The sequence below is a fragment of the Macrobrachium nipponense genome, chromosome 5 (genome assembly GCF_015104395.2).
Source record: "Macrobrachium nipponense isolate FS-2020 chromosome 5, ASM1510439v2, whole genome shotgun sequence".
Classification (NCBI taxonomy): domain Eukaryota; kingdom Metazoa; phylum Arthropoda; class Malacostraca; order Decapoda; family Palaemonidae; genus Macrobrachium; species Macrobrachium nipponense.
In genome coordinates this window covers 136,443,331-136,457,545 of record NC_061107.1, presented here as the reverse complement: position 1 = coordinate 136,457,545, position 14,215 = coordinate 136,443,331, and the positions used below count along the sequence as shown (strand labels likewise).

At 45.3% G+C, this 14,215-nt stretch overlaps 1 protein-coding gene across 3 annotated transcripts in view; it reads right to left on the bottom strand.

Moving 5' to 3' along the window:
• The window catches only part of LOC135215657 (dehydrogenase/reductase SDR family member 4-like), a 111,080-nt gene that overhangs the window by 2,455 nt on the left and 94,410 nt on the right, over window positions 1–14,215 (bottom strand). The gene's annotated exons all lie outside the window — the stretch shown is intronic.

Sequence of the window (14,215 nt, the reverse complement as noted above, 5' to 3'; positions counted from 1 at the left end):
GAAAATGTACAGCAAAATGATTGAAAACAATAAAATGCTTGACAATAATGGGAGGCAGATTCTTCAGAAAGGAAAACTACCAGGAGGTGAATGCAGAAAAAGACAAATTGGTCAGGATAGAATACCATTCATTAAGTAGCTGTTGTCAACTTTCTACTCTAATATGATTGTTAAACCACAGAAAAATGAGTTCCAGACTAGAGAAAATACCCTGAGATAGTCAATATTGTCAAAATACAAGAGGCAGAGCCAAATAAATTGTGATACAATGGGAATGTTTACCTAGGCTATACAGTAATAGGAAACTGAACATTCTAGAAAAAATCATATTGTTAGTGCACACTTTAGTGCTGCAAAACAGAAAGCTTGGCACTGAAGATAAATACCAGTGAATGGTATTGGACTTGCTAAAATGTCATGTTTTTTTTCAGTAAAGCCTCATTCTTTAAGGACAGCAACACAATCTGACTCCCTCCAGATCTATTGTCAATAAGGTTAACAGTTATGTACTTAACTTGAATTTGCTGGTACATAAAAAATTCTATGAACTGCATTGCACAATATTCCAAGAACACTACTTTATGGAGCATCAGAAAAGATAAGCCTTGTTTCATTATAAAACACCATTAATAACTCTGCTGTTTCTTACTTGTTTATAAGTGATAACCTTGAGACTAACTAATTGAAGGATGCACTTTAAGTAGTTTGAAAGAACCACAGAATTACATTACACGTCCTTTGTAGGGTTGCTTTCAAAGATTCATTCTTAAATAAAATGGTGATATACCAATCTGATGGAGTATAAGACCCCTTTTTTCCATACATGAAGGCTCTAAATATATCACTGGGGTCTTAACATGCAAAGCTGAAGTACAGTAGTGCCTCAAGATACGAAATATGACAATTTGTCCAAAATTGCATTTTTCCTAACTATACAAACCTGAGGTCCTTTTACAATAGGAGGGTTACTAGCGGCAGCTGGATAGGTCGTAAGCTTTCGAACAAGGGGTTTGGTAGTTAACTGCTTGTCCGACAGTGCGCGCGCCGCGCGACTGGGAGGTGAAGAATCACTTTTGCTTTAGGCCCAAGCAAAAACTGCAGAGTGAGGGGTGGCATGAGGTGGGACTATGTGTAAAAGGACCTCAGGTTTGTATAGTTAGGAAAAATGCAATTTTGGACAAATTGTCATTTGTTCCGACACGAGATACAAACCTGTCGGTCCTTTTACAATAGGAAGACTCACTTCTTGGTGGGAGGAATCTGAGTCTTTTGTGAACAGACTGGTGTTCGCCCAACCTTGGAATGCCTCCCTGGTCGTAAGAGCGAGGGAGGGATCCAAGCCTCTGTCCGATTGATCGGGGTGTGCACCGCAGGATCAATGGTCAGACCTCTGGACCAAGTACTAAGAGAGAGGCAAGCGTATATCTTCGTACCAGCAAGCAAGAACAAGTTCCTATTTGCAAGAGGCAACATAAAGTTATGGTTTGTCTCTTGTTGGCATCCACTTCCCCCCATTGTAGGAGGAAGTGGTGGATATTCGCTCCCATCCCTAGTGAAAGGGATAGGATGGGGCTCTGTCGAGTAGCTCACCTGCATCTCGTCCTTATCCAGCAAGGTGATGACCGTATCCCTCTACCCACAGGTAGAGGGGGAGAAAAAGATAGGAAGAGAAGCCAGTCACTCTCTCATTCACTTATCTATTCTTACAGTCACACCAGGACTCGATGCTGTTCAGCCTGCTAGGGTCTGGGTTAGCTACACAACGTGTTGAGCAGCCACCACGGGTCCCAAGGAAAACGATCCAAGGACGTGTGGGCAATATCCCAAAGGTAGAAGGAGGTGCCAGTGGTCTGGTTGTACCAGACCCTTGCCTTCAGTACCTGCGCCACGGAGAAGTTCTTGCGGAATTCGAGGGAGTGTACTTCTAGGTCATCTTGGTGCTGACGAAGAGGCTTCAACACTCAGCCTGGGATGTCGAGTTTCTTCAGAAAGCGCCGTCGCGCTTTCACAAGACAAAGCAGCATCTCCTTTGCATCGAAGGCGGTGAAGTCCATTAGGGAGGGGATTGTGAAGGACTCTAATCGATCGTCAGGGACCGAAGGGTTCTGAGTCCTCGCTACGAAGTTCGGTACGAAATCGAGCGTCACGGATGCCCATCCCCTGGATGCTTGACTTCGCAGGAAAAGTCATGGAATTACCTCAGAGGAAAAGAAGGGAATGGTCACATGACCTATCCCTCTTCTCGACTTCGGTGATGTCCTGTACCCATACTGGTCTATCCGTCTGCAGCGAAGTGTCCCACATTCTCCTATCCCCATGCAGTGAAGTTCTTCTTCTCGGTAGTGGATAGGACACCGACACTCAATGGTGGGTGTCGATGGTATGGGTACTGGGACAAGCCGTTAGGACGAAGAAAAGACTGTTATGGAACAACCGAACTAAGTCCACAGCGAAGTTCGTAACTGACTTGGGCGCTCTGACAGCTGCCGACTGACTGCGTTCGGTAGGAGGCAAGTTGTCCAAGCACCCGAGCAAGTCACGTGACCTTTGCCTTAAAAGGGTTATGCCAAGAGACTAAACAAATAATTTGTTCGTCACCGATGCCAGACGGCGAGGTGATGATTCTCTTAAGGCATGTGCCCAACAGGCGAAAGTCAATTGCCTTCTAGAGACCGAGGTCCCTGATGGCAAGATATCTCATAGTATAGTTGACTCTCAGCTAAGGAGAAACAACACTATGTGTCGTTGAAGACGAAGGTGTACAGAAAATGCAACCTACGTCTTCACAGCTGAATCGAGAGGATTCTCAAGATTCTGAACCTGTGCTACAAAGACTGAGAACGCTAACCGCTATTTCATTGCTGTCCGGTGAGGATCGTAGTTGCAATGAAAGCGGAGCGCTTTTCAGTAATGAAGACACAGGGAAATACTGCCTGAAGAATTGCTTCTCATGGGCTGAACATTTGGAAGTAGAGCTGTCAGGTCGGAGAGTAGGTGATGTCTTCTGACACATCTGTTAATTCGAGGCGAACAATGCACAATTGCACACCTGCGAATATGAGATATTTTGAAGACAAACTCAGATGTCTGCAAAAAACATTCGCATTATCGCGGCGCGATGCAGCGGGAGACTAGTACAGACTTCTGTTACCGTGCGGTAAACAGAAAGATGAAAGAGTCCAAGAGATATCTCTGTTGAAAATTCTCGCAATGTCGAAGGCGATGAAGTCGAGCGTCACAGCAGTAGATGGTCCTTCATTATTACGAGAATCCCCGTTAATCAGAGACCTGAGCTGCTATCAGGCAGTTCAATACGCAGTAGCTCTCGGTGACTCGTCATCCTGAGTTGCCAGGTAATCCCTTCCATGAAGGAATGCGTTCGGCTAGAACCATCGAGCATAAAGAATACGCTCGAGCAATTATATTTAAACGAAACGGATTTCGGTAAATACAAAAGCTGATTTGGTGTTGTCGTGACAATACCAAGTATCTAAAATCGAAACTGATAACTGCTGGGAGGTTGCAGGCAACCCCGAGTTGCAGTTCAATTAAGATACAATTCGTCTCGGTCACAAACCGTAGAGTTAACTATGGTATGCGCCTACCCCCCGGACAATTCAACTGTTAATAGAATCATGTCGCGAGGGTAATATACGTAGTATATTTGTAGGTTCTGTACAACGACCTCCATCCTAAATTCTTTTCCCCTCGAGGAATGAGAATAAGGATTGGAGATCGACCGCCTTCGTTCTCTAGTCAAGAGAGTGAAGGAAAAGTCTTTCCCAAAGGAAAGCTTCAATGGTGAACAGAATACCGAAGACGATAGTTCAAGCCAAACTGGATGTTCCCGTCCGTTCTTCTCTATTCCAGGTTAGTCGCCTACTGTGAGATACTCTTCTTTCAGCAGCAGTCTTCTTCCAAATGCTAGAAATTACAGGAATTCGAGCATAGGCGAGGTTCCTGATTATCGTGTAACAATTATCGGGGATTCTCGCTCACTTTGGACTGTGATCTCGCCTAAGTGTTTGGAGATTGTAAAAAACTTGAACACTCTGAGTGCGTTAGAAATTCCGTAGAATTCTAAGCACTCAGCGAAACCCCCACCGAATTCGTCAAACGATATCGGCTGGTGGTCCTCTCGATTCCCGTAGAAATCGAGAAAGGGGCAGGATCCCTCCTCAACGACCGGGGCTTACGTCAGGTAGGACCCGAAGGTCCCCCTGGTAGCGCAGTCCCTAACGTGGGATCTTACAGAGAAATCTCTGTAGGATCCCTCCCCTTTCCCTCGTAACGGTAAGGAGAGAGGGAATGGGGGAGGAATTGGATACTCGCTCGCCTTCCCAGCGGAACTAGCAGTTGGAGAAGAAAAGGAGCAGCCATCGCCGTAAGCAGCCATCGCCTTACGGCGATGGCCTCTCAGAGCCTGGGAAAACGTATCGTCAGGAGAAAACGTTTTCCCGAGGAGGGTTACGAACTCATACTGTAGGTAAGGGTCTGCCGCCACTGTGAACGTCGTCTGGGTGGGGCTGATCGACACCTGACAGGAGAGAGCCGATACCGTCCTCCGACTCATTCCAGTCCTCGTCGAGGTCGAAACCTCTCAGGAGGACTGAAGGGGTATTCAAATACGGTGTCCGAAGACATGTAGAAACGCCTCTGTCGCAGTAGAGGAGGTGGAAGTAGCTTGTTCGACCGGCCAGAACTGAGAGAGCCTTCTTGTCCGGAGACGAGAGACTACCTTGTTCAACACAGTCGGCAAGCTCCGATCGCGGAAGAACCACCGTCGATTTGGGTTCCCTCTCGGGCCCCAAAACGACTCGAGCCGAGATGTGGCTCTGCTGGTGGGAGCGGCGATCCTTCCCCGAGGTCGTTGTGCTGACGAATCAGCGCCATAACCTCGGCAAAGTTCCTCTGGATCTCGGAAGTCACAGCATCTTGCAGAGTAGGACCGTTAAGCCCTTCGAACAAGAGCATATTCCGAGAACCTCCCCCTTAAGGAGGGGGAACAGCGACAGCCCTCTCGGTCTCCTCCTGCCACTTGCGCGTACGTCCTGGTCGGTCCGAAGATCGTGCCTGGTACATACGGCGTCGTGACGGGATCGTGCGGGGCGCGCCCCTCACAATCACTGCGCTGTGCCTCACTCTTCCCGGTGTAAACCGAGGAAGTTGAAGGCACGGGAGAGGAAGACCTGACGCTCCCCTTCGCTCGCTGGCCGAACCAGCGGGCTTGGAGGGCTGCAGGCGATCGCCAACCCGTGGTGGGGATCGAGCTGCAGGCCTAGTCGAGTCGTTTCCCTGGGGAGAACGGCTGGACCGAGAACAGAGACACCGATCTCGTGTGTCAGGGGAACTGCTGCTGGTTGCCGTACCCGCACGTTCCCTGTGGGAGCGACGGTCGGGCTACCTGCAAAGACTACTGTGACGGTGAGACCGGTGCCAGTCCTCACGGCGCGTCACACTGCGATCGGGAGGACCTCTTCCCAGCCTCGGCACGTGGCCGGTCAGAGACCGTCACGTTAGCCCGGGTAGCCAGCTGATCGCCGTGAGAGCGAGAGCTGGCCTGGTGGGAGGCGCCTGAGCGGCTCTCACCAGCCTTCCGCTCCGTGCCGTGAACCTGGCGCCGAGCGAGCTCTGGCGCCTGATTCTTGGCTGCACGGTCACTGGTAGGTGACGGTACACTCGGTATCTCTCGCGGACGAGAGGCCGAGACGGAACCTGGTGTAGTGGCAGAGCCCCTGACACCAGGCGAGGAAGTACCGGTGTTAGCCGGTACCCCTCTGGTCCCCGTAGTCTTCTTCCTTGCGGAAGAAGAGATGGGCCCCGCTCCCGAAGGAGCAGGAGGACCAGCGGAAGGAACCCTCCCGTCCCACCGAGGTGAGACGGGTCCCGAGAAGCTCCTGAGGGAGACTTCTTAGGAGGGAGGAGGCAACCTTCTTCTTCCTTGGCTGTGAAGCCTTAGAAGTCGAAGGGGAAGAGGCGGCAGCCGACGACGATGAAGAAGATGAAGAAGACGACGACGACACCTTCCGCCTCTTCTTCGTCAGCTTCCTCAGGACAGACGTAAGATCTGTCATCCAGGGCGGAGCCGGGGCTGCTGTAGCCGAAGCCACAGGGCCCGGACGCACCAGTACAGACAGACCAAAGTCTGGGGCAGTACCACCACGAACAGGGACGATGTCAGCAGGTATGGGCATCTCAGGAACAGCAGGCACAGCCAGCACAGCATCGGCAGGGACAGCCAGCGCAGCAACGGCAGGGACAGCTAGCACAGCAACGGCAGGGACAGCTAGCACAGCAACTGCAGGGACAGTCAGCACAGAATCGGCAGGTACGGCAGGCAGCACCGGAACACAGGAGGGGGAGCAGCAGCCAGCAACATCCTGGTACCGGCGGCAGGTCCAGGGGCGAGCTCTAGGGCAGCGGAAGTGTGGTCGCGGCAGCGCGGCAACCACGAGCGGCGGCGGCACGCCCCCCTCTCGGTACGGCGAACGGCACTTCACAGCGGCTGTAGGCAAGACTGTTACCACGTGAGGCGAGTACACCAGGTGAGGAGGGACGTCGTCACCTGGAGTCGATATCATTGTCGTGGTCACCGCTCCATGGGTGATCGCAGCAGGCCCAGACATAGAACAGCAACCCCCCCCTGGACACTAGGCACGCCCTGCAAATCGAAGGACGCCCATACCTCACCAAGGTCCACCCTCGTGGCAGTAGCACCTGTGGAAATAACAGTAGTAGTGATTAGTGGGAGAGGGGGGGAAGTCCTCGCGCGGGGGGGGTCGAGCCCCACACCGAACGAGCAGAAAACATGAACGCTTAACTTTACGAAACACATTAAAAAATGGCAGAAAGCATTAACACTAAACTTTACGAAACACGTTAACAAATGGCAGAAAACATTAACAATTGACTTTACAAAAAACTTAAAATTAAATTTCTTTTTATGCCTTTTTCTGATTTTTACATTTTTTTAAAACTTTTTTACTTTACATTTTTTACTAAATTTCAATTTCTTCACCACTTTCAATTTTCTGTTTTTTGTATCCCTTGAACCTTCCTGTTTACTTACTACTAAAGGCCTCTTTAAAAAATACTATCCCAAGAAGAAATTGCTTCTGCCTGCTTTTCAAAATTTTCCTGAAACCACTCAGGCAAAAGTCATTGAACTGCGCAAGCATACGACCTGTGTAAGCCTTTTCGGGGTGTCTCTTTTCTACAAATGATTGCACTTTATGAAAAGCAGCTAGAACATCCTTAATTTCTGCTGTTGTCATAGGGTCGACCTCCTCCTCCTCGCCGCTGCTAGAGAACTCTTCTTGAACAACATTCTCCAACTCCTTCGGGTCATCCGTCATAAGCTCCTCTTGGTGCTCCTCGAGAAGGTCATTGATGTCGTCCTCATCGACAACCAGCACCATGGACTTGCTGAGTGCAATGATCTCGTCAAGATCTGGTTGTGAAACAGTTTCAGGATCGTCAACTGTTTTTGAATCTGCATCAGCTTCGCCCGCGTTGAATCCCTTGAAGTCTCGGGTGGATACAGCCTCAGGCCAGAGTTTCCTCCAAGAAGAATTCAAGGTTCGCCTCGAAACCTCCTGCCAAGCTTGATCAATGAGTGGGATGCATATCACAACATCGAAATGCTCCTTCCAAAATTCACGCAAGGTGAGGTTTGTGGTATCAGTGATGTCGAAACATCTCTTGAAAAGATGTTTTGTATACAGCTTCTTGAAGTTTAATATCACTTGCTGGTCCATGGGCTGGAGGAGAGGGGTGGTGTTAGGCAGAAGATAAAGAACCTTGATAAAAGAATACTCCGCTAGGATATCTTCCTCGAGGCCAGGAGGGTGAGCAGGGCCATTGTCCAACAACGGCAGACATTTCAGAGGGAGGCGCTTCTCTTCCAAGAATTTCTTCACTGTCGGGCCGAAACCCAATTGGTGAACAAAAGTCTCATTACCCAGGCTTTTGCATTAGCCCTCCACATCACCGGTAGCTTCTCCTTTAGCACTTTGTGGGCCTTGGAATGATAGACAAGTAGGGGCTTCACCTTACAATCCCCACTGGCGTTAGAAGAAAATGCAAGAGTAAGCCTGTCTTTCATAGGCTGATGCCCGGGTAGCTTCTCTTCCTCCGTGATGTAAGTCCGACGAGGCATTTTTTCCAAAAAAGGCCAGTCTCATCACAGTTGAAGACTTGCTGAGAACTGTAGCCTTCCTTGATGTACATCTTGTTGAACGTCTTAATAAAGGCTTCGGCTGCCTTCGTGTCCGAGCTGGCAGCCTCCCCATGCCGCACCACCGAAGAGATGCCAGTCCGTTTACAGAATTTATCAAATGAACCCTGAGAAGCCTTGAAGTCTGAGGTTGCCGTCGATGTCCCTTCTCCTCCGTCTTCTTCAGCCTGGGAACTCAGATCACTGAAAATAGCGCTGGCCTTGTGGCAGATTGCCGTCTCGGTTATCGTATCGCCAGCGATTTCTTTGTCTTTAATCCATACAAGAAGCAGCCTCTCCATCTTATCATGCAAGTGACTCCTCTTGTTGGACAAAATAGTCACGCCCTTGGAAGGTGTAACTGCTTTGATGGCTTGCTTCTGCTTAAGGATGGTGCCTATCATCGACGGACTTCGGCCGTATTCCTTAGCAATCACGCTCAACCACATGCCAGCCTCATACTTCTTGATTATCTCCATCTTCGTCTCCATAGAAAGTATCCTCTTCTTTCTGTGAACTTCAGCAATATTCTTGGGACCCATGGCTAATAACCTAAGTTAATTAAGTTCACAACAACACGATAAAGTAACTTATACGAAGAAAGCAAAACCACTAACACGAATTTACATCAACAAACAAAATCTATGTGAGATGAACAAATTCCATGTGCGTACGATAACGCTGATGCGACAAAATGGTCGATGGATGCCTTTACGCAGAGGGATGATGGGACAGATGCTGACCAATAGGAGAGCAGGATCTTACGGCAGTGACTAGCATCAGGAACCAATGGGAGAGCGGGAGGATGGTAGCGAGTCTACTCAGTTGGCGGCGCGCGTTTTAAAATTGTTCTTGGCAGCCAGGGCGAATCTCGGACTTTACTCTTTCGAAACCTGAATTATTTTCATACACAGAAGCAAAAAAAATCTTCGTCTTTGCTTTTGTAACCTGGGTTTCTTGTAAGTAGGGACTTTCGTATGTAGAGGTTCCACTGTATCTAGTAGGCTACTGTTCACCCTGATGCCCTAGACTACTAATAGTTGTACCTAACCAAAATCCATAATACAGTCCTCTAACATTACTGGCATTTACTAAAATATGTATTATTATTCTTACTTCTATTACAGTAAAATCACTCATGACTTACACCCTTAGGACCAAGGGGTTGTCTGTTACTTAAATTTTCCCACTGCATGAGAGAGATCCTTCCAAAATACCATACCAGTATCATGAATGTAATGGCACTGTATTATACTTTGTTTCAACTTAAATGTAACAAAAAATTCATTTTTATTGACAAGTGGTCAAGGTAACACAATACGATGTACTTGCCCTGAGACAGAGGATGAGAGAAAAATGCTGGAGGCAAGACAAAGAGAGAATAACGAACAAATGCTATTATGATTGAGACAAGAGAGAGAGAAACAAATGCAGAGAGAGAGAGAGAGAGAGAGAGAGAGAGAGAGAGAGAGAGAGAGAGAGAGAGAGAGAGAGAGAGAGAGTAGTAATCTAGGTAGGTTGGATGAGGCGAATGTAATGGATGAAGCACTGCAAGAACTTAGTGTAGAAATTGAAGAATTTCAGGGATTTAGGGAAAGTAGCCCAGTAGCTAGTACAAAAATTTTGGAACAGTTAACTAAATATCAGGCTTGAATAGATGGTAACAACAGTATTGATTCAACATGTATTTCCACAGAAAGTAAAGATGATAGTTTGGGTAATAAGATTGAGGAATGGAATATGTGACTTAGGCATAAAGCCAAGCACTAGAACCCACAGGGTCATTCAGCACTATGACGACAATGAATGAAAATGGAAATGATATAAATAATGAGTTAAATAAAAAATTATATAAATAATGAGTTTAATGAAAATGTTATAAATACATAATGAGTTTAAAATAGACACCCTAAAGATCAATGTTTAAAATGGTAAAATCAAGAGATTTGATTTCTAGTGAAATTAAAAGATATTTTCATAAAAACCACAAGCCTTTAAAAAACTCAAAATAGAGCCAACATCGATGTTGCCTCTTAAAATTTCAGTCATGGTTTTACCATCTATGTGGCACATCCACCTCTTATTTACATATCTGATGCAGTGAACCAGAATGTGCTCAACTGTTAAAGGGCTATCACAGTTAACACACACTGGAGCACTACCACCATCAGTCGGCAGTAACCAATCCTCAGCCTTGTTAAAATAACTTAAGTTCTCCTGTCATTTTGATAGGGTGATTGTCAAAATCCTATTTGAGGTGTAATATTTTTACCTTCTTATTAGAAAAAACGGGAGATGACCATTGCTCCAGCCACTTACTAAGTAGGCTGTCCCCAGTTAACAGCAATCTGGTTTTACGGCACTTTGTGATTTTCAGCATTGAAATGCACTGATTTCCAGTTATCAGTATTGGCACTGATACATAACTAGCCAAGGTGCCATTAACAGGTTATCGGCACCAATAAGCGCTGAATATCGCTGAGTTTTGGTTATCACTGAATTTCATTTATCATCAAGCTGCCAGAACAGAACCCCCGTTGATAACCCTGGACTGCCTGTACATATATAAGTGGGGCACTCTATATCAATTTCTCCTTTGGTACAGGAATTCTTTGCTTCTCTGTCTGCTGCTTCATTCCCTGGGATCCCAACATGACCAGGAATCTAACAAAAACATACTGTTTTATGCCTACATGAAATGAGAAACAGCCATGCCTGAGCCTTCTGTACTAAAGGATGGGATGAATTATAACTGTTCAGGGTTTCCAGAACACTTTTGCAATCTGAATATATGAAACAAGACTATTTATTTGAATATGCTATATCTAGGTCTTTATAAATGACAGATAGTTAAGCTGTATATACTGAAGCAACACAAGACAGCTTTGCAACATCACAGTATAATTATCTCTGACAACAGCTAAACCTAAGTAGCTATATCATCAACAAAAAGTGAGGCCTGTACAGGATTTGAAATTTCATTTATGATGCTATCAAAAGCAACAACAAAGCAAGTTACCCTTGGCACACTCCCCTTTGGAGCACCTTCTTCTAGTTTGAATGAGGAAGACAAATTATTTCCTGTTCTTACTCTTATATAGACTAGTCTGTTAAAAATGAGTTAATGAACCTATACTCTGTTTTTTTTCATCTGTCCATCCGCCTGTGGTGTTTTTGTATGGTAACAATGTGTCACGGGCTTTAGATAGTTACGCTATGTGTAAGTTTTAGGTAAATAAAAGGATATCTGGGTGTACATTTGCAACTGAAAAGTGTTTTAATAATTTACTGTATGCGAATTACACCGTTAATATTCGAAATATGATATTATTATAATCGTTGAATGTTAGCTGAATGTAACTATCTAAAGCCCGGGACGCAGTGTTACCATACAAAAACACCACAGGCGGATGGACAGATGGAAAAAAACAGAGTATAATCATATTTCTTTTTATGCCTAATTTATAAAGATGTTTAAATTCTATGACCCCGTGTTGTATCATACGCTCTTTCTAAATCAAAGAAGACACCAATTGTCTGGCACTGGTTTACAAAGCCCTGTTGAATTTGATAAGAAAGTCTGAGCAGTGGGTCAAGGGTAGATCTGTTTTTGCAAAAGCCAAACTGGAGTGGAGAAAGTAATTTGTGTTTCTAAATGCCAGACTAAATGAGAGTTGATCACCTTCTCCATTACCTTGTATACAGAACTAGTAAGAGCTGTGGGCCTTTAATTACTAGCAGTTTGATGAGGGTCTTTATTTGGTTTTTGAACTAGAATTATTACAGGAATTTTCCATCCCTTGGTAAGACTCCAGTATCCCAAATTCTATTAATAATCTTCAAGGTCAGTTTTTGCTTCCTCAGGTAACTGTCGAAGCACTACATATAGGGTAGTATCTTCACCGAGAAGCATTATCTGTTGAAGAAAGGGCATCTTGTAGCTCATGCATAGAGAATTTAGCATTTTTAGCTTCAAGATTACCAACAAATAAATCTAAAGGAAGCTGGCAGTTCCTAATCCTCTTAAAGTTGGTGGAATAATTATTTTGACTTGAAATAATGGAAAATTGCTAACCTAGGTACTCAGCTACATCTTTGGGACTTGTTATTAGTTAATCTCCAAACTTTAAAGAGGGTGTTTTAGGAAGTGAAAATTTCCACACAGGCTCCCTTATTTTCTTCCAAACTGTTAGGGATGGAGTTTTTTAATTAATCCTATTGATGTAGTATATATCCATGACCTTTCTTTTAGCACTACGAAAATATCGATTCTGTTTGGCCATAGTTCGTTGATATATTTTCTTAGCTGTAGAAGTGCTACAAGACTAGTATTTTTTATGGCATTTTTTATAATTTTTCTGAGAAAAGCAAATTTCTTATCCCACCAAGGGACAGCAGGTCTTTGTATTTTTTCACTTGTTCTTGGTATAGCAGCCTCTGCACTTGTTAAAAGTAAGTGACATTCAAAAGATTCATAAGTTTGTTCTAATTTTATACCCGCCTTATATTTCACCCAGTCTGATTCCATTACCTTCCCATTTTGGTGAAACTTCTGTAGGAACATTCCTGATGAACTTCAAATGGATATGAAAGTGATCACTACCATGCAGATCATCGTCAACAGACCAGTTAAAATCTAAAGCTGTCTGAGGAACATATACTCAAAACAATAGCTGAATAGGAATTAAAATGTGTTATGCTAAGTCATCATACCATCATTAAGACCGACAATATTATTTTTATTATTAATACCTACCTCTATCACTTTTCCCCATTATCTATAGAATCATACCTTCACAACAAATTGTGTGCATTAAAATCTCCTAGAAGCATGAATGGCAATGGTACTGATTTAACAATGACTGAATGTCAGCCACTGAAAAAGCAGATCTAGGAGGAAGGTAAATGGAACAGACAGTAATCTGCTTGTCTAAAATAATTTTGAGTGCAAGTGCCTGTTACGTTGTAGTAAGGGGTATTTGAGAGTATTCCAAATATTTACTCGCAATAATAGTATCTCCCCATGTGCACAGTCACCGACAGGAGAAGAGGGGAAAATCTCATAATTAAGCCCAGGATTAAAAATCTCTGAGTCAATTTGGTTTCTTGCAGACATACTATATCAGGATTTCTCTCTCACAACAGGACTTTTAGCTCTTCTGCATGTGTGCACAGTCCTTTACAATTACATTGCAAGATATCAAAAGATGCCATTAGACTTGGTCATACTAGTCCTAATCCTCTACCTCTTCCTCTTCTGATGAAACGGGACTTGGATCCGCAGGAGCTTGAATCATATCTGCAACCAGAGGAGCCTGGGGAGTCGGAGCTACAACAGGTACCTGAGGAAGCTCCACACCTAAGGGCACTTGAATTGTCTTAGCCACTACTGGTTCCTGAGTCAAAGCAGGCGCTTGAGACGTTGTGGGCACTTGAGGCATCGAGGGAGCATTAATGAGTAAAGCCAAAATGCTATCCAGTTTCAGCTGAATAGGGTCCACTTTGGTTGAAACAGCGGGAGTTACCGGAAGAGGAGGAGCTAATGGGCGCTCAGATGCAACTGCACCTTGCTGTGACTCCCTACAAGCAGGCACTACCTGGTGCTTGTTTGATAGTAGAGGGTTCTGGTGCCAATGAGCGCTTGACTGCTTCCGACAACATGAGTGCCTTGGGAGTTGCAGGCACTGGGGGAGCATCCCCTTAGCCGAGGCAATCATAAGAAAATTACTCCGTACTGTCCCAATAACTGCAAGATGGGTGCGATACTCTAGACATCATTACAGGAACCATAGGAGGAGCCAATACTTCAATGGAGGCCCTCTTAAAAGGCCGAGACTTATTGCTTGAGCGCCACTGACGACAACGACAAGGAGAGGAGTCTTCAGAACTGGACAACTTATGCACTTCCAAAGAGAGACCTTTCCAGCGGTTCTCTGTTGCAACTTGGGAAACTACAACAGGTAACTGAGGGGGGTGACTGCTCATGAGCAGTTCTCACCA